The sequence below is a fragment of the Odontesthes bonariensis genome, chromosome 6 (assembly GCF_027942865.1).
Source record: "Odontesthes bonariensis isolate fOdoBon6 chromosome 6, fOdoBon6.hap1, whole genome shotgun sequence".
Lineage (NCBI taxonomy): Eukaryota > Metazoa > Chordata > Actinopteri > Atheriniformes > Atherinopsidae > Odontesthes > Odontesthes bonariensis.
In genome coordinates, this window is record NC_134511.1 from 5,801,587 (window position 1) to 5,814,974 (window position 13,388).

Here is a 13,388-nt window from a genome sequence, read left to right on the forward strand (position 1 = left end):
TTTTCCCCGTCTGGCTGGCCAACACACGTATACGTGCTTTTTTTGCTTTTCTATCGCTGATATACAGCGTGTCAGCATGCTAAAAACACCTTTTCGGCGACACACCACCACAACAGCTTTTCATGTATTACATTCATGCTGAGGCAGGCTGGATTGTCCTTATGATGTCCCCCCCCCCATACAAACAAACTGTCAAACACTCCCTTGTGTGTGTCTGCACTTTGCATGTGGCAAGGGGAAGGTAACCAGCAGGCTCCGCCAACAGAGACCAGTAAAAAGCAAAAATGAAATATTCATGACTGTATATCCATGGCAAAGCCTTCAGCAGGGGCCCTCACAGCCTGAGCTCCAGTGGGAAACACATGAAACACAATAGAACTACCAGACATCCCCGTAAACTCGCCCGTTCCTCTGGTTTTAAATTAGCCGTTTGTGCTGCTTATATATAAATCTCTGCATCATATCAAAGCCCTGAAAAGCTTTAAGTTCCCCTCAACTCATTTGTTGTTTTTCAAAGTTGTAGATTCTCTCTCGCGGGGCTGGACGATTTGGGCTGTTTACAGACCTCCTGAAGAGGCAAAACAGTGAAGCTGAGAGGAACATCCGTCATAAATCTTCTGTTATGGATCCCTGTTTTAAGGGACTGCCTTTCCTTACAAAGGAGGAGAGAGTGAAGATCTACAAAGAAGTGACTACAGAGGCTGCGTAACTTTTAAATCTGTTGAAATTATCTCCAAGGATGCAATAAAAAACAACCTGAAAAAAGTCATTTCAACACAAAAAAAAGACCTGTTTTCCCCAAAAGTACAACCCAAGACTGTCTGTGTTGTGTACTGTAAAACTCCATTGAAACGGTGGTCACATTTCCTCTCCTCTCTTGACTTTCAAAGAGATACTTGTGCATCTCAGGTACAGATGCTACAGAGTACAGAGTTTTCTCCACTTCAGAAGCTGCCGTCTCTGATAAATATAGCAGATCATGTGGATCATCTGGTGTTCCTACACACGTCTATCCCATTCCCAACTGCTCAGGCTGCTGTTGTAATCCAATCATATCAAATCAAATTTATTTGTATAGCACATTTCATGTACAAACAGTGCTTTACATAAAGTAAAAGCATTGCAGCAGGGAGTGGAAGAAGCATTAAAAATACATAAAATAATATAAAGAGAAACAAATAAAATCATTTAAATGAATTTAAAAACAAGCAACAGTCCAGATAAGTTCAAAGATATCGTGCAGATTGCATGCATAGACACATGAGAAAAGAAATGTTTTTAACCTGGATTTAAAAATGTCTCCATTTGGTGAAAGTTTAATCTCCACTGGCAGTTTGTTCCACTTGTTTGCAGCATAACAGCTAAATGCTGCTTCTCCATGTTTAGTCTGGACTCTGGACTGGACCAGCTGACCTGAGTCCTTGGATCTCAGAGCTCTGCTGGCTTTATATTCTCTGAACAGATCACAGATGTAAACCATCAGCGGGCTTTTAAAATCTATTCTGTTACTGACTGGAAGCCAGAGTAAAGATTTTAAAGCTGCTGTGATGTGTTCAGATCTCTTAGTCCGGGTTAAAACTCCAGCAGCAGCGTTCTGGATGAGCTGCAGATGTTTAATGCTCTTTTTGGGAAGTCCAGTTAAAAGAGCATTACAGTAATCGAGTCTACTGGAGATGAATGCATGGATGAGTTTCTCCTGGTCTTTTTGGGAGAGGAAACTTTTAATTCTGTTGATATTTCTGAGGTGGTAAAAAGCTGCCTTGGTGACAGCTTTGATGTGGCTGCTGAAAGTCAGATCTGAGTCTATCAACACTCCGAGGTTACCAACTTGGTCAGTGATTGTAAGGTCCCGAGTCTCAAGATATTTACCAACGCTGACCCTCTTCTCTTTGCTCCCAAACAGAATGACCTCAGTTTTGTCTTCCTTTAATTGTAGAAAATTCTCTCTCATCCAGGTGTTTACTTCCTCCAGACACTGACACAGACACATAAAGTTGTGTATCGTCTGCATAACTGTGATAATTGATGTTAAAATTCTGCAATATCTGGCCCAAAGAGAGCATATACAAGTTAAACAGAAGAGGTCCAAGAATTGACCCCTGGGGGACTCCACAAGTCATGGCCACTCGCTCAGATTCATAGCTGCCAATTGTAACAAAGACAATATGCACATTTTTACACACAACGGCAGTCTTAATACCATTTATTTGAGTTAAGTATGTGGTGTAAATTTATATTTCTATAATTTGTTTAATAAGTTAGTTTAAAAAAAATTTAAGGTGTTGCAATGGTCCAAAGCCGAGGCATCAACTTATGAATGAACCGATGCTTCAAACCTCCATAAACTGAAGCAACGTTGGAAAGAAGAGTGGGCCAAAAAGGTCCTCCACAACCATGCGAGGGACTGATAACGTCGTGCAGAAAACCCCTCCTTCTACGAGCTGTTGAATCATGGGATGCACTTATTTTTCCCACACACTGGAGGTAAATTGATGATCCAAATATAACTCTGTCCTGCCTGTTCTGACATCCAGGCTCAGATGGCTTCCTGGGTAAGTTGGTATGAAAGCATAAACAATATTTAGTTGATTTGATGAATTCAGCTCAACTTTGATGGGCATCCCTCTGCGTCCGCCTGACAGTTGGGATGTCTGCAGTGAAGCACACACTCTGCTCCAGGGGGGTAATTGTACCACCAAATCATTACTTTTCTCGCTTATCAAATGGCTACCGAACTCCTGGAAGCCAATAGTTCAAAAACCTTTCATATAAAACAGAGTGAAATCCAATAAGAAGCTGGAGAACAAAGATGAATCTTCCCTCGGACTTGTCTGATCAAAGTGATTTAGGATATAAATCCTCTGTAAAGAGCCTCAGTGTTTTTCTTGTAAATTTCTGAGGGTGAGCCGCAAGTTACAAGGCCCATATTTCTTATATGGCCTCTTACCCAGAATGGTCGTAATAAAGAAACTCATACCCCGCATGCCTCTGGTAGAACAAATATTTCACATATCTGATGTGAAAGCTGAGTCCGAGAAAAAGAGAGCCGAAGGGAAAATTACATTTCTGGCTTGTGCTGTTCGTCTCGGCCAAACTCATAGTGACATTTTACATAGTTTACTTTAAAAAAAAAAGAGCTTTAAAACTTCACTCAATTCAACAGTATAATGTTGTTTATGCATATATTTAGATAAATATGATAATGTAACTCAAATACTCCTTTCACCAGTTAAAGGTCAGAAGCTGATAGAAGGATAGATGACTTCATGGGTGAGCTATTTCTGAGCCTGTGAGCGAAGGGCTGAACTTTGAGATTATTCAACATCTTGTAACCAAACAAACTGTGTGAACAAGACGTACACCTCGCTTTCAGTTGGAAGCTTATTTTTACAGTTGCTCCATGAAAAGTATGCAGTTTTAACAGCTTGAGCTGTGTATACAAACACTGAGATCGTGTCTTCAGAAGAGCCGACGCCAATTCACTTTACATCAGAGGCAAAAGGTAGAGATAAACAGATAGTCAGTGCACATCAACATTGATTTCAGTATTTCACCGTGTGACACATCCGCTCCCATCATCCTCCTAAATAGGCTGCTTCTTTTTGGTCCCAGAGGCAACCTCTTACATATCAGCTGTCGCTAACATGTTAGCAACGCAGTTTACAAGGCAAAATGAAGACTTTGATGCTAAAAGCTAACTTGCGCTTGAAACTTTGAGTGTATTTTCGGTGTCACCACTGTTGCCAACTGAACAAAGGTTGGATAATAGCTGCACTTTCCCTCTAAAGCCCTCTACTGCAACTATTAGGTGCAGTTTTTTGAGGAGACGGAGTCCAAGAATTGCATTATCGGTTGTTATGATGTCCAGGTGTATCCGTGTTGGACAAAAAAACTTGAAACAATAAAGCTCCTGTCATGCTACTGAGAATGATTCCACTCCCGTCGCAATGTGACAACATTGATGCTCACAATGTTTTGAAGCTTACAGTTGCCACTATTGCCGAGGATTAAAAAAAAAAGCTTTTTTTTTAGATTAGATTAGATTAAATTAGATTCGACTGTATTGTCAAATGGGGACTGGATAGTGTAGTGGTAAGATTGCCACCTTTTGTGTAGGTGACCTGGGTTCAAATCCCCTGCATGAAGGGTACTTCCCCCAGAAGGGGTCCTTAGGGAAGACCCCCTAACCCTACCTTCCTACCTGAGACAGCATCTGGCAAAAACACAAGTCAAGTCAAAGAGCAAGTGCAGGTACAAGCCAATGAAATGCAGTTAGCATCCAACCAGAAGTGCAATGGTGTGCTTTTATATATAAAGAATAAATAATATGTACATAATATACACAGAATATATACAGACTAAATATATATACTAAATATACTATGTAAATAAGTAACTGAAGATTAATAAATTACATAATTAAATATAAATGGTGCAGACTATCTTATCTTATTATTACTATCATTATCTTATTTTATCTCATTTGATTTTGTTGTATTTTATTGCTTTCACTGTTCTTTTATTGTTTTTATTTGTTTTTACTTATTCTTTTCTTTATTTACTACCTACTGTAAAGGTACATCGTAACGATTCTTTGTAAAGGGCTGTATAAATAAAATACATTTACATAGACAGTGAAAACCAGAACTAGTGCAAACCAGAAGTTGTGCAAATGTCAGTGGAGTGCAACATGGTGCTATTGGGTGGGAGGAGAAGAGTGGGTGGAGTAGAGTTCAGCAGGATCACCACCTCATGGAAGAAACTGTAGGGTGGGAGGAGTCTTTTATAATGTTCCTGGTTTTTGTCAGGTTGGGTTTGGCAGGACACGGATGCAGACTCCAGAGGTAGAAAATAGAACTTGGTTTATTTATAACAAAAAGCGCGGCTGAGCCGGATACCAAAAGAACTAAACTGTGACGAAAACAAAACATGACTATGGCTTAGAATAACTAGAAAGGTACTTAGCTTTAGCGTGGCAGGAAAGGTGAAGACAGAGAACGAATTCACAAAATGAAAGGGGAGCATTGAAACTAAATAGTGAACTGAGTGATTGACAAATGAGTGCAGCTGGGGAACGATGGACAGGTGAAGTGAGTGCATTAATGACCTGGCATGGGAAGTGAGAAAAAAGCCGTGGCAAACTTAACTAAACATGGGCTGTGTTCGAAACCGCATACTTCTCCTACTACTCATACTAACTTTTTTCCCGGATGCATACTAGATTCGCCGAAATGTTGGGTATGCATCATGAGCTTACTACTCATACTCAAACTAGCCAAGATGCAACGTAACGTGACGTCAGCGATCGTCATTTCCTGTCAAAACGGCAGTTTCAAGCTAGCTCCAACGAGGGTAGGTTCACTTCCTGTTTTCAAAACAAAAGCCCCAATTGTATTGTAATGGCTTTCCCTATGATAAAAGGCAACGGGTATTTTATTTTGTGAAAATAACCGGAGGTGCGTTAGCTCACTGCGGCTAGCTTTAGTAGCGCAGAATTCGTGGGAACAAAATTGTAAATAGCCGGTATTTTGTCAGGTTTTCAACACGTTGGGGATCTAAACGACTACTTTCTCACCTGAAAATGTTTCAAATGTTGCTAAAGTTTACAGAGTGTAGAGCTTAAGCGAAATCAGCTTCAGGTCGGCTGATTTCGGATGTCAGAATGGTGGAACATTTGCTTGTCGGAATGTCAGAATGTTTGGTGCAACGTCAGTGACGCTGAAAAGTAAATCCCAACATTAATCGAACCTTCAAATTCATAAGACTAGAGTCAGAAATTCCAGATTAAGTACCAGTGGATTAGAACTTCCTTGACAAGTGGAACATGTTTTATTCAAACCTCTGACATCAGGGGTGTGCTGTTTCTTCTAGTGAGGGGTTCGCTGTCATCATAACTAAAGAGCTCTCCAAGGCCTTAAGCGAATAAGTCACGGATGCCATCTCAGGATTACATTACATAAATGATCCCATTGTAAGGAAAATTATTCTAAGTGTCCTTTTCACTTTAGTTTACACACACAGATACAGATAAATTTACGTAAAATAACAGCTTCTTGAATGCTTGGTGATGACTCTGAGCATCTACCCTGTGGACACAGACTGTGTTCTGCTGGTGAAGAGCTTTCACAGCTAATGAGTTTTTCCCAGATCGCCACTGAAGTCGCCCTCACTCCTTGTTACTGAAGATTTTCCTGACATTAAGGGAGCTAATTCTCAAATGCTTCTGCCCTCAATTTCAAACTCGCCCCTAATCCTCTTAATAGATTACGTGCCATCAATAAGCACACACAAAAGGCGAGTGAAGGAGTGAACTTGGTATCCGTGACTAAGCTTATTTGCCCTCAGTGATGATCTGACGGCTACCATCGGACAGGGGGGGCTGTTGAGATGCACTTTGCCACCACATTACATCTCATCCACAACAGCAGACAAGGCTAATGAAAGAGGATATGGAGAGATCCCAGCAAACAGCCCTGGCTCTGACAATTGCCATATGGGACCTTTAAAAAGCTGTATCTCAGGGAGTCCAGAGGGGCTGTCATTTCTCTTCAATTTCATTTTCTGTGTCGCAGAGGCAACCCACAGCCAATTACTCCAGTGGTCACATGTGGAAGGGGAGACGGGCTGCAGTCACAGTCACTGCTGGTCCTCAGATAGCCGACCTTGAGAGCAGCACTCTTTCCCTACATGCATCCAGATCTATGGAGGCAGTGGAGCTTAAAACGCATCCTCACTGCTGCATCTCCTGCCCCAAATTAGATGGGAGGCATTAGATTACACATTGCATAGAATATGAATCGCTTCTGCCCCCTCATGGCTGGCAGCAGAACCTCCAGAGCCCAGCAGCAGCAGCAGCAGCAGCAGCACACGGTAATGATTAAGTGGTATAAACAGAATTGTTGAAAAGGCAGACTCATGCAGAGACCTGGCTCATATCAGCACTGTCATGGCCTAGCAGAGCGCACTGAAAACACAGTCAACAAGGAACTTTTGTGACCTGGGCCATTATGCAAGCTCCAACAGACTCCTCTGAAAGTCACAGAAAAGGATCTCAAGAAGTTAGACGAACAAATGCTTTTGAAACTGTTCTTGACTTTCAAAACTAGGCCAGTCCTGATCAGGAAATTGCATAAAAAGGACGCTGCACAGCCTTTTTAATTCACACCCTCTGTAATGAGCTTATGAATTATGAGTTTTCCAGGGGAAATAATGGATTTGTATGCCGAAGGAGCAAGCCAGAATGACAGCCGCTATAAATGAAAAAAATGACTTGTGCAGTTACAGTCGGCCATTATGGAAATGTCAGGTCATTTCTTTTTGCCACAAATGTAAGGCGTTTCAACAGCACTGTGTTAAATGTAATCCATTCACCGTGTGGACATACTGTAATTATAATCATAACAAAATAATCAGGAAATTGAATTCTACCACCGTCTGCCATTATTGTGTCTCACTCTGGCAATTATCCAGTCGGCTGGAGCAGCGTGCTCCGGAGGGACCTTGTCAATTGTTTCAGTCTTTACCGAGAAATTACAAAATACAGGGTTCAAGATCTACAGAAGGTGAACGTATTCGTGTAATAAACAGACAGCGATTATCCCGTGTTATGTTTCTATTCAAATAATTTTTCCCTCCTTCAAAATCCAGTGGAATTAAGTTCTGTCATAGGTTAAATTAGATCGGACTGACAGTATTCACTGGCTCATCTGGTCTCCTTCGCTGTATAATGGAACTTGGAAGGCTGTCAAAACATCATATAACGGTATGTAATTGAACTCTATCCAACAGATGAGGCATTTGTAGTGCCGGTATCACCACATTTAGACAAACCGTGGCGTTATCATCAAGAGGGCATCCAAAGCAAAGCTCCTCCGTGTGTTTAAATCAGCACAACCCGTTTCTGCAACAAAGTCTGCCCCTGAGACGGATCTGAAGTAGATGTTAATGATCAAATAAATTCTTACGATGTACAACATGAATCGTGTTAAAATCTGAAAAGAGGAAGGAAAGCATGTAAACCTGCATGTAGAAGGTTACAGGCAGTGTTGTAGTGGTCCCCGGAGAAGTGATTATCCATTTCAAACAGCCTGCCCAGCAAAGGATAAACAGCCTTTCTTATAAATAATGATAATTGAGAGTAATGTTCTAGATTTGGGTCACCCAAAAAAATAAATAAATCAGTATTTACACATTGTCACACGTTGTCTGCTCGTTGACATCAGGGAGGAAAGCATTAGTGCAAAATTCGTGCCCCCAAACATACGTGTGAACCAAACCAATCCATTGAATAAAGGCAGCTCAGTGAAAAGAGACAGAAAACAGGGTCCTGTCTTTACCTTTGAAGGGAATAAAAATATACATCTATATTTTCAGCACAGCACTGAATGTGATTCACACAAGAAGAAGAGATTTAGAGGTGGGTGTAATCTATGGTGATGGAGAAATAAGGGGGTATGTTCTGCATACCCTTTCAGCCTTTCCACCTCACCACTGGTTAAAGGGAAAAAATGCTTTCAAGAGAATCTCCTTGTGATATTAGAAAGTGTCCGAAGTAATAGGAAGTGTTGCGGCGGCAGTATCAAAAGGACATCCTGTGTTTCGCATATCCTTAAAATGTCAAATGCAGCCATGTGAAAAGGGAAGAATACACTTTCAGTTCTAAGGTTTTGCATATCAGGACGTTGTAAAATGTCATCTGGTCAATCCCAGGTCTTTCAATTTGAGGTAAGATGAACAAAAACACATGGTAAATCAAACTGTGTCATATGTTTAAATTAGGGTTGGGCGAGTTAACTTGTTATTATCGCATTTACTCGCTAATTATTTAATTATTTAAGCACTTACTTTCGGCAGTGCTTAATTTAAAACTTACACAATAAGATTGTGCCCAAAGGAGGAGTTAATAGCCGTCAACTTGTACATGGTGAGTATTTAAAAATAAAACAGTTTGGTGTCTGATCTGAGCTCTCAGGCTAATAACTGTAGACTTCCTTATACAATAACACTATTATCCAAGTACTCAGTACTAAAGATCTCAAAAGAGGCAGACCCTAAGGAGAGGGGAGAACGAGTCGCTCTTCACTCCTAACATGATTGATCTGAGGTTCTGTCTTTGCTTCGGGACATTCTGGTTGCCATCTTGTAAGGTTGCTATGCGCCCGGTTACAAACTGAAAGTCTGGTTGGTTGCATGGAACATGTCATCACATCAAAAAAAATAAATAGGTTGTTAGTTCATTCCTTGAAATTAAACCCATTGGGGCATCCTTGTATGTATGTATATATGTATTTAGGTATGTTTGCATGCATCGGTGGAAGTATAATATTTTACAGGTTAAAGCATGTAAACAGTAGCCTGGGCGAAAGCCGACTGTTGACTCTGTCAAACAGTCTGGGAAAACCCAAGAGGAATCCGTTTCCATGGAGGGCGGGACCTTACCCAGCAACTTAAATTCATTGGAGTAACGGAGTTCCCTTAACCAATCATAATGTTTAGAAATGACGTTGGTTATGCGCCGAGGTTCATGCTTACTCTCGCGAGGCTCTAGCTCGCGAATCACGCTTCCCACATCCGCTTTCATTATACCGGTACCATTTGATAAATCAAACTTTTCCCAAAGCCAGTTGGAAGGAGAGCTACGACATCCTTGCCACTAACAAAATTGACGAGGCATTCCTCTTGCTCTCGTTTTAATTGTGTAATGATCTCCAGAGTTGAGACAACTTCATGGATAGCTTCTAGCGTTCTTCCGTCGCCATGTTTATTTCCGCTGCGGTTGAACTACAATTATATGGACTACAATGGACTCCGCGTGTGAGTTCTGCGTCACCACTCGCAACTGTTTGCTGATTGGCAAAACACTGAGCGAACCGAGGTAGGGGGATTTGGCCAGACTATGTGCGGAGCCAAAATCTTTGGGCGGAAGTACGTAGGATGGCGTCGCCAGGCTATGTAAACAGTGATGCAGCAACTAAAAAGGTTCAGTAATGACCCTGATGTGATTTGAACACACAACCTTCTGATCTGGAGTCAGACGCGCTACCATTGCGCCACAGAGTCACATGAAGCAGTTTGATTGATCTCTGATGCTGCAGAGAATTATAACGTATATATATATGTATGTATGTATGTATGTATGTATGTATGAAAGTATGTATGTATGTTTGTATGTATGTATGTATGCATGTATGTATGCATTGGTGAAAGTATAATATTTTACAGGTTAAAGCATGTAAACAGTGATGCAGCAACTATAAAGGTTCAGTAATGACCCTAATGTGATTTGAACACACAACCTTCTGATCTGGAGTCAGACGCGCTACCATTGCGCCACAGAGTCACAAGAAGCTGTTCGATTGATCTCTGAAACTGCAGATAATTATAATGTATATGTATGTATGTATGTATGCTTGTATGCATGTTTGTTTGTTTGTATGTATGTATGTATGTATGAAAGTATGTATGTATGAATGTGTGTATGTATGAAAGTATGTATGTATGAATGTGTGTATGTATGAAAGTATGTATGTATGAATGTATGTATGTATGAAAGTATGTATGTATGTATGTTTGTTTGTATGTATGTATGTATGTTTGTTTGTATGCATGTTTGTATGTATGTATTCAATTCAATTCAATTAATTTTTATTTATATAGCGCCAAAAACAACAAATGTCATCTCAAGGCACTTAGATAATAAAGTCCAATTCAAGCCAATTGGAATTCAATTCATTATAATCATAATTATTCATAAAATAATCCAATTCTTTCATATAGAGCCAATTCAAAAACAATTTCCTAGCTAAGGAAACCAACAGATTGCACTGAAAACTTTTTCTTTTTCGGTCCAATCTACCGTCCTGAGCGGGTGCATGTATGTCTGAAAGTATGTATGTATGTATGTATGCATTGGTGGAAGTATAATATTTTACAGGTTAAAGCATGTAAACAGTGATGCAGCAACTATAAAGGTTCAGTAATGACCCTGATGTGATTTGAACACACAACCTTCTGATATGGAGTCAGACGCGCTACCATTGCGCCACAGAGCCACACGAAGCTATTTCATTGATCTCTGATACTGCAGATAATTATAACATGTATGTATGTATGTATGTATGTATGTATGTATGTATGTATGAAAGTATGCATGTTTGTTTGTTTGTATGTATGTTTGTATGTATGTATGTATACATACAAACATACATACATACAGGGACCGAACAGCCTGTATCAAGGAGTCCGGCACTCCATACTCCCGGAGCACCCCCCACAAGAGTCCCCAAGGGACACGGTCGAGCGCCTTCTCCAAGTCCACAAAACACATCTAGACCGGTTGGGCGAACTCCCATGCTCCCTCCAGGATCCTGCGGAGGGTATAGAGCTGGTCCACTGTTCCACGGCCAGGACGAAAACCACACTGCACCTCCTGAATCCGAGATTCGACTATCCGTCGGATCCTCCTCTCCAGTACCCCCGAAAAGACCTTACCAGGGAGGCTGAGGAGTGTGATCCCCCTATAGTTGGAACACACCCTCCGGTCCCCCTTTTTAAAGAGGGGGACCACCACCCCAATCTGCCAGTCCAGAGGCACTGCCCCCGATGTCCACGCGATGCTGCAGAGGCGTGTCAACCAAGACAGCCCCACAACATCCAGAGCCTTGAGGAACTCAGGACGGACCTCATCCACCCCCGGGCCTTGCCACCGAGGAGTTTTTTGACCACCTCGGCGACCTCAGCCCCAGAGATGGGAGGTCCCACGTCTGAGCTCCCCAACTCTGCTTCCTCATCGGAAGGCGTGTCGGTAGGATTGAGGAGGCCCTCGAAGTATTCCCCCCACCGACTCACGACGTCCCAAGTAGAAGTCAGCAGAGCCCTGCCCTCACCATACACGGTGTTGACGGTGCACCGCTTCCCCCCCCTGAACCGCCGGATGGCGGACCAGAATCTCCTCGAGGCCGTCCGGAAGTCGTTCTCCATGGCCTCCCCGAACTCTTCCCAAGCCCGAGTTTTTGCCTCAGCAACCGCCGAGGCTGCGTTCCGCTTGGCCTGTCGGTACCCATCAGCTGCTTCCAGAGTCCCACTGGCCAAAAAGGCCCGATAGGACTCCTTCTTCAGCTTGACGGCCTCCCTCACCACTGGTGTCCACCAGTGGGTTCGGGGATTGCCGCCACGACAGGCACCAACCACCTTACGGCCACAGCTCCGGTCGGCCGCCTCAACAATGGAGGCACGGAACATGGCCCATTCGGGCTCAATGTCCCCCACCTCCCTCGGGACATGGTTGAAGCTCTGCCGGAGGTGGGAGTTGCCCGCGGTGAGAGGCGTAGAGCAGGTGTGGGCATACTTATTGCCCCCCCGGCTGTGCGCCTGTACATTGGGGTTCACCCCGGTAGACGAGAGGGTAGCCTTCCTCCGCCTTAGGGTGGGGGGACGGGTCCTGACTGTTGTTTGTGCTTATGCACCGAACGGCAGTTCAGAGTACCCACCCTTTTTGGAGTCCCTGGAGGAGGCACTGGAGAGTGCTCCTCCGGGAGACTCCCTTGTCCTGCTGGGAGACTTCAATGCTCACGTGGGCAATGACAGTGAGACCTGGAGGGGCGTGATGGGAGGAACGGCCCCCCCGATCTGAATCAGAGTGGTGTTTCGTTGTTGGACTTCTGTGCTCGTCACGGACTGTCCATAACGAACACCATGTTCAGGCATAAGGGTGTCCATATGTGCACTTGGCACCAGGACACCCTAGGCCGCAGCTCGATGATCGACTTTGTGGTTGTATCGTCGGACTTGCGGCCGTATGTCCTGGACACTCGGGTGAAGAGAGGGGCGGAGCTGTCAACTGATCACCACTTGGTGGTGAGTTGGCTCCGCTGGTGGGGGAGGAAGCCGGTCAGACCTGGCAGGCCCAAACGTATTTTGAGGGTCTGTTGGGAACGGCTGGCGGAATCCCTTGTAAGGAGAAGTTGTATGTATGTATGTTTGTATATATGTATGTTTGTATGTATGTATGTATGAAAGTATGTATGTATGTATGTATGCATCGGTGGAAGTATAATATTTTACAGGTTAAAGCATGTAAACAGTGATGCAGCAACTATAAAGGTTCAGTAATGACCCTGATGTGATTTGAACACACAACCTTCTGATCTGGAGTCAGACGTGCTACCATTGCGCCACAGAGTCACATGAAGCTATTTGATTGATCTCTGATACTGCAGATAATTATAACGTGTATGTAATTATGTATGAATGTATGTATGAAAGTATGCATGTTTGTTTGTTTGTATGTTTGTATGTTTGTTTGTATGTTTGTATGTATGTTTGTATGTATGTATGTATGTATGTATGTATGTATGTATGTATGTATGTTTGTATGTATGTATGTATGT

At 42.7% G+C, this 13,388-nt stretch overlaps 4 non-coding genes across 4 annotated transcripts; all 4 read right to left on the reverse strand.

The window, feature by feature from the left end:
- Positions 1-9,987: 9,987 nt before the first annotated feature.
- trnaw-cca (transfer RNA tryptophan (anticodon CCA)) lies at positions 9,988-10,059 on the reverse strand. Its single transcript has one exon. It is a non-coding gene; the product is annotated as a tRNA-Trp (tRNA).
- Positions 10,060-10,267: 208 nt separating this feature from the next.
- Positions 10,268-10,339, reverse strand: trnaw-cca (transfer RNA tryptophan (anticodon CCA)). Its single transcript has one exon. It is a non-coding gene; the product is annotated as a tRNA-Trp (tRNA).
- Positions 10,340-10,979: 640 nt separating this feature from the next.
- Positions 10,980-11,051, reverse strand: trnaw-cca (transfer RNA tryptophan (anticodon CCA)). The gene has a single exon. It is a non-coding gene; the product is annotated as a tRNA-Trp (tRNA).
- Positions 11,052-13,110: 2,059 nt separating this feature from the next.
- On the reverse strand, positions 13,111-13,182 carry trnaw-cca (transfer RNA tryptophan (anticodon CCA)). Its single transcript has one exon. It is a non-coding gene; the product is annotated as a tRNA-Trp (tRNA).
- Between the last annotated feature and the right edge of the window lie 206 nt (positions 13,183-13,388).